The sequence below is a fragment of the Berghia stephanieae genome, chromosome 5 (genome assembly GCF_034508935.2).
Source record: "Berghia stephanieae isolate SIO BIC M18660-M18661 chromosome 5, UCSD_Bste_1.3, whole genome shotgun sequence".
Classification (NCBI taxonomy): domain Eukaryota; kingdom Metazoa; phylum Mollusca; class Gastropoda; order Nudibranchia; family Aeolidiidae; genus Berghia; species Berghia stephanieae.
The window spans coordinates 52,782,580-52,789,829 of NC_088364.1; positions in this window are offsets into that span (position 1 = coordinate 52,782,580).

A 7,250-nucleotide genomic window follows, 5' to 3' on the forward strand; every position below is an offset into this window, starting at 1 on the left:
ATGTGTGGAAGAATCGATACAAGATTAAATGTTTAAAAATTACTAATGTTGATTGATTGATTTTATTCCCCAAAATAAAACTTGTTTTGATTAATTTTTATTATTTTTCATATTTTACCATTATGGTGTAGATAAAGCTGAGAGAAAAAATGTAAACATAAAATCACCACAAAATACACACCAGGAATAGCGCACGCAATTTTACGCAAGTCATTTTTATTTCTAATTTTATGTGTATAGAATTCGCGTATTGAATGAGTTTCTTTCATAGTCCATCTAAAATTCAAATGGATTTCCGTGTTGCAAATATTGTGAGTAATAAAGGAATTATACGTCAATTTTACCCTAAACTGGAAAAAGTTTTTTTATTATTTGTAAAATGTTATTGAATATTTTTCTCTGCTTTATTCTTTTTCACTCCGACTTTATACTGATTTCAGGCAGTGGGTTAGCGGGTGGTTGGATGGGAGCATCACCCTTGAATCATATACCTATGATGTTCGCATGGGTGTACGATCCGATAGTGATGTCGTTTCTTCTTCTCTTTACTAGCCTATCCTGCTTCTTTGGTTTGTGATTGTATTTTTGACAGGGGATATTTTTTTTTCTGTAAATCTTCTGCCTGTTTGTTCTTGGTTATTTATAATTTAGCTTATGATATCTTTAGGTTATGATTTTGATTTACATTTGTACTATTTTTGTTAGATTGCTTGTTTTTTTGTTTCAGCGGTCTCTCATATAACCTCAATTGTGTTGGAAGAGACCTAAAGCAACAAACAAAAAAAAAAACAGGCAGTGGGTTACATATTTGAAAATATAATTGATTTTAATAATTTTATGCCATAAACGATGAATGAATTTGCATGATTTATATCTTTGTCAATGAACTTGTATGTTTTCTTACAATAATTAATCACGCATTTTTATACATCAGATGTGTTTATATTTTTGTGTAACTTACGACAGAAGATTTTATTGTATAATTTAACGTAATAGTGCCTTAAAGCGATTAGATCTCAGTAGATAATTATTATTCTGTCTGGAGTGAAAATATATTGTGTATATATATATATATATATATATATATATATATATATATATATATTGTATAATATATATATAATATGTATGTATATATATTTATATATATATGTATATATATATATTTTATATATATATATATATATATATGTATGTGTCTGTTTGTGTATGTGTGTATGTATGTATGTATGTATGTGTATGTGTGTGTGTGTGTGTGTGTGTGTGTGTGTGTGTGCAGAATTAACAATCCTAAATCTAAGTCAGATATTGAGAGTGTAAAGGTTGTGACAATATAATGTATCATTTCTTGCCTTTCCTCTGGAAGAAAATAGTCAGGGCAGAGGTTATCGTTAATCGAAATGTGCCAGATTTCTGTATGGATTGCAAAACAACTTAGGGTCTTTAACCCGTGAAACATATGCTCCATTCAAAGGTTTATGCTCGAAGTAGAATTTTACCACTAAAAAAAAACAAATTGTCAATTTGTAAAATTTGTACAATTCGGAATCACCACAATTTTGATTATAGAATGTTTTAATTCATGATACCCCCCCCCCTCCCGGGCCGCCTATCAGTCTCTTTTACTTTCAATTTAAATAATTGTGTATCCGAAGTTATAAGATTTACTGTCCAATACATAAGTCGATGGAAGTTACCCTCGTGCTTGAACTTAGAACAACAATGGGAAAAAAAGAGGATATGAACCCAGATTCAAAAATTCATCGGTCAAGAGTGCATTGCCATGAGCAGTCGTCATTTTTTTTTTCATCAACGATTAGAATTTGGGATAGCTAGCCGGCGGATGTAGTTAGATCTACAACCGTGAAACAGTTCAGAGGCAGAATCGCTTCTGTGCCACTCTAGACATCAACATGCACACCAAAATCTGCGATAATACACCCCAGGTGGTTTGCAGATAAGCAAGAAGGGGAAGAAGATTTGGGATTGAAATATAATTCTGCAACTGATTGATAATTTTCTTCCGGAAATTAATGTTGGTACTGATATTGCTAGATATATTTATGCTGCGAAATGTTTGTTGTTGTTTATTTGTTGAATTTGGACTTCCGTCAAATATTGATCAATAAAATTAAGATTCCATAACATCTTTGAAATAACCAAAACATGTTGAAAAGTTGCTTTAATGATTCCACGTACCTACATGTTTCGTGGGTTTGTTTTGTTTGTTTGTTTTTTGGTTGTTTTTTTGGGTGTTATTTACAGTTATTTTTGTCCAGGGGAAATTAGCCTAATTTGTATGTGTCCAATTGTTTTAAATTGTAACGTTTTTATTTTTTAAATTCGTATTTTTGATAGTGACCTTTTAAAAATGTTTGATTGCCTTATTGATTTTTGTTTGTTTGTCCTATTGTTTGTTTGATTGTTCGTTTGTTTTGTCTGTTTGTTTTTCAGTTTAACCATTGATTTCAAACTACCTAATTTTACTGCTGTATTAAGAGGATTTTGATTGCTGAAAGTTCGTAATTTATTGTTATCTGTAATGTCGTAGTATTAGTGATGCAACAAAATACCATTCCCCTTCACTTTTGTTATTTCTTTCGGCCTTCCTACCCCAAGTCGCAGCAATACAAACGTCCTTGTAGAACAGTGGTCAAGTCTAAATCTTTAGATTTAAAAACAAATTTTAAGTGTTCTGATAGTACATACCGGCGGGTGGTTGGATGGGAGCATCACCCTTGAATCATATACCTATGATGTTCGCATGGGTGTACGATCCGATAGTGATGTCGTTTCTTCTTCTCTTTACTAGCCTATCCTGCTTCTTTGGTTTGTGATTGTATTTTTGACAGGGGATATTTTTTTTCCTGTAAATCCTCTGCCTGTTTGTTCTTGGTTATTTATAATTTAGCTTATGATATCTTTAGGTTATGATTTTGATTGACATTTGTACTATTTTTGTTAGATTGCTTGTTTTTTTGTTTCAGCGGTCTCTCATATAACCTCAATTGTGTTGGAAGAGACCTAAAGCAACAAACAAACAAAATAGTACATACCTATTCTACAAAGTTATATGGATGTTACCGGTATGTAAAAACATTGGTTTTATTGTTTTGGAAGCATTGTACTATAAGAAATTAAATGACAAAATTGTGTTACCTCCTATTGGTTGTGATCCGACGTGTACATAGAAAATAAGTGCACGTCGTTGTGATTAAATTTGTCTATGATTGTTATTAAGACTGTTCTTATTCTCTTGCTTTTTAAATTCCGGATATGTCCTCAGCCGCTGCACGAGCTTACGACTACGCGTTTGGAACCAAGTTCGAGTTCCAAAATGTTAGAAGATAATGAATCTGTTATTCTACTCCACAATCAATTCCAATTTTCGTCATCGTTAAATAAAACTCATGTGAAATAACGTTTAAACGATACATATTTTAAAAAAAATCTAATTTTAGTGAAATTAAACGCTTGATAATCTAACGTCACAAGTTATGATTGTGAACTTAATATCATTACGCGTTACTATTTATGGGTAAGGGTAAATTATTGCTACTATGTTCTACTTTTCTTCTTTTCATGAGCTTCCCTATGCCTACATTTTTCCTCATTTATTAAATATTAATGTGATTGTTCAGAGATGACTTAACCTACGTGCAACATCTTAAGTTAAGCCTTTTAAAAAAAAGATAATGTGATCGCTTTCATAGACATCATTTTGGGTGGACAAATATGATAGCGGCAGAATGGTAGCCGGGTCTACTTGTATGACCTTCTTAAACCTGGTGTCCTTTGAGGAATTCAAATGTCATTACGCATGGGTGTACGATCCGATAGTGATGTCGTTTCTTCTTCTCTTTACTAGCCTATCCTGCTTCTTTGGTTTGTGATTGTATTTTTGACAGGGGATATTTTTTTTTCTGTAAATCTTCTGCCTGTTTGTTCTTGGTTATTTATAATTTAGCTTATGATATATTTAGGTTATGATTTTGATTTACATTTGTACTATTTTTGTTAGATTGCTTGTTTTTTTTTTGTTTCAGCGGTCTCTCATATAACCTCAATTGTGTTGGAAGAGACCTAAAGCAACAAACAAAAAAAAAACAAAACAAATGTCATTGTTCTGTAATGGAATTGCTTGGCTTTGCTTAGGCTCTGGCTGGAGAGAGTTTCCGACAGGGAAGCAGTTAATGTTAGTGCATTTATTTTTATATTTTTCTTGTTTTTCATTCTTTCTGTGACTTTCTATCAAAAGCATCTGTATGCGTCTCTTTTGGACTTGATCCTGTGCCAGCCTTTTGGCAATGTTTTTTTTTCTCTTTTCATTCCTTAAACATGTCCCATTTGATTTACTTTTGACTTAGGCGATTTTAATGGCTAATACGCTTCAACAGTCGTAACGTCACCTCCCTCGTAATGACGCATAGTAACTTAGTAACTGGCTCTAAACTATCGGAACAATGGCGGACGCCTTTATGAAATATTTCTCCGACGAGCATAAAAGCTTATCCAGGGAAAAAACATTATAAATCTGATCATGTTTTGACTTTTACACATTCTGATCACAAGACATATGAAAAGTTCTAGCCAGCATGAAGAATAAAATGTACCGATTTTCTTTGTTTAGAACCAAGATGATCGCCGTTGCTGGGCGACGTGACATCAGACTATTGAATCCCATTAATCCCAGACCTTTGATTTTTTGACAATTCCAACGTCTTCCTTTCTACTGGTGATGAAATTTTTAAAAAGCATCACAAGCGCCATAAAATTCGTAAAACTAACCAGACAAACCAAAGATGATTTATCAATTATTTCTTTTTTAAAACATGTTTATATTATGACCCCAATAGTCGCAAGTGCTGTTTATAAAAGGGTAAGCTTAGCCCCCGATCTCGGCACTGTGTGCTTTCCTTAAAATACCCACTTTAGAATGCATTTACAGTGTATATGAGTAGATATATGGCTGCATGCCTTACGTCATACGTCATAGATACACGTATTATTACATTCGCATTATATCATCTTGTTATTTTACAGCTGATATATAATAGCTGATATATAGCCTTATCTTTAGAATTATATTCATATTCATATTCATGTATATCAAAAATGGAAATAAATCTAACTATTGAAGTTTATTTATTTGTTCTCTTTATTGCTATTGTGTTGCTGAGTGGGGTTCCTGACCTCCCATAGTGGGCAGGGAGGTACTTGCCATGTCTTCTATCCCCCTGTCTGTTTTCCAATTGCTTTCTGTCTTTGTCATGGAATGAGATTACTTGGTTTTGTCCTGACCCTGGTCGGATACCCTGGCTGGGAGGGAAACAGTGTAAATCATCTCTCTGTTATGCACTGTATTATGTTTCTTTATATCATATATGATTTGTAAAACATTTGAGTGTATTCCTCTTAGTGGGAACCTGTACTTGTGACTGGATGAGACTTTTAGGTGATCTCAGGAATCTACTCTGTTCCCTATTTGAACGATTCACCTCTATCTTACTTTTTCCTCCAGTCCTTTTAATTGTACATCTAGAACTTTTTACTTTTCACATTTCATTCTTCTTACTGGCGCTGATATGACCTAATTGTGTTGGAATCGCCGTAAAACCCTTAAACACAAAAACAAACAAACAGCTGTTGTGTTGATGCTGTACTTTCAGTTTTAGGATTCTTTTTCATTATTTAACAGAGATAAGCTGAACAAAATTCGTACCTAATTTTCTAAAATAAATTGAAATTGTATTTTAATGTTGAATGTTGAAAAGCGACCTTTTGGAGAAGCCTCGCATTCATTTTTGTTTTATGCTTTTACCAACCACAGGGAGATCGCTTCTTCTTCTTCTTCTTCTTCTTCTTCTTCTTCTTCTTCTTCTTCTTCTCTCTTCTTTATCTTCTTCTTCTCTCTTCTTCTCTCTCTTCTCTTCTTCTTCTCTTCTTCTTCTTTTCTTCTCTCTTCTCTTTTCTTCTCTCTTCTCTCTTCTTCTTCTACTCTCTCTTCTTTTTTTCTTCTCTTCTTCTTCTTCTTCTTCTTCTCTTCTTTTCCTTCTCTCTTCTTCTTCTTTCCGCCTTTTTTTTCTCTTCATCTTTCTTTCTTCTTCTTTTCTTCTCTTCTTGTCTTTCTCTATTCTTCTTCTTCCTCTTCTTCTTCTTCTTCTTCTCTTCTTCTTCTTCTTCTTCTTCTTCTTCTTCTTCTTTCTTCTTCTTCTTCTTCTTCTTCTTCTTCTTCTTCTTCTTCTCTTCTTTCTTCTTCTTCTTCTTCTTCCTTTTCTTTTCTTCTTTCTTCTTCTTCCCCCTTCTCTTTTCTTTTTCCCTCTTTTTTCTCTTTTCTTCTTCTTCTTCTTCTACTTCTCTACTCTTCTCTTCTCTCTCTACTACTCACTCTACTACTAACTACTACTACTATACTACTACTACTATACTACTACTACTACTACTACTACTACTACTACTACTCTACTACTACTACTACTACTACTACTACTACTACTCTCTACTTACTACTACTATACTACTACTCTACTACTCTACTACTTCTACTACTACTACTACTATACACTACTACTACTACTACTACTACTACTACTACTACTACCACTACTACTTCTTCTTCTTCTGCTTCTACTCCTCCTCCTCCTCCTCCTCCTCCTTCTCCTCCTCCTCCTCCTCCTTCTTCTTCTTCTTCTTCTTATTCTTCTTCTTCTTCTCCTCCTTCTTCTTCTTCTTCTGGTGCCATCTCTTAGAAAGAGGTCGACTTGAGATAGTACGCCACTCTTCTCTTTTGCACGCTTTTTGGCTACATTTATCTGCAGAGAGGCCACTCCAGCCTATCACATTATCCATCTATATTCTTGGTGGTCTCCTGCCTTCAACTTTGATGAACTGATGAAAACAAAATACCTGTTTATTGAAGTTGTTATCAGCAGGTATTCGGAGACGTTTGTCACCGATTCTGTCCCTTAGTTGTGTCCAAAACATTGAATACGATTATTGATGCTATACGCTAGGTTAAAAAAAAACTGATAACATTGACAGTCGGATATAACATGCCAACACACAAAACAAAGTGTAACCTTAAACGTTTATAGTTTGATTAATACAATGTAGTGAGAACTTATAAAAATGGCTGGCGGAAAACAACAAAGAATTGAATGACGTCAATTTAGTTCTGTATATAGATGATGTGCGCTTGGCTAAGAAACCCACAACATTGCCATCTGGAAGTATAACGGACCAAACTACAA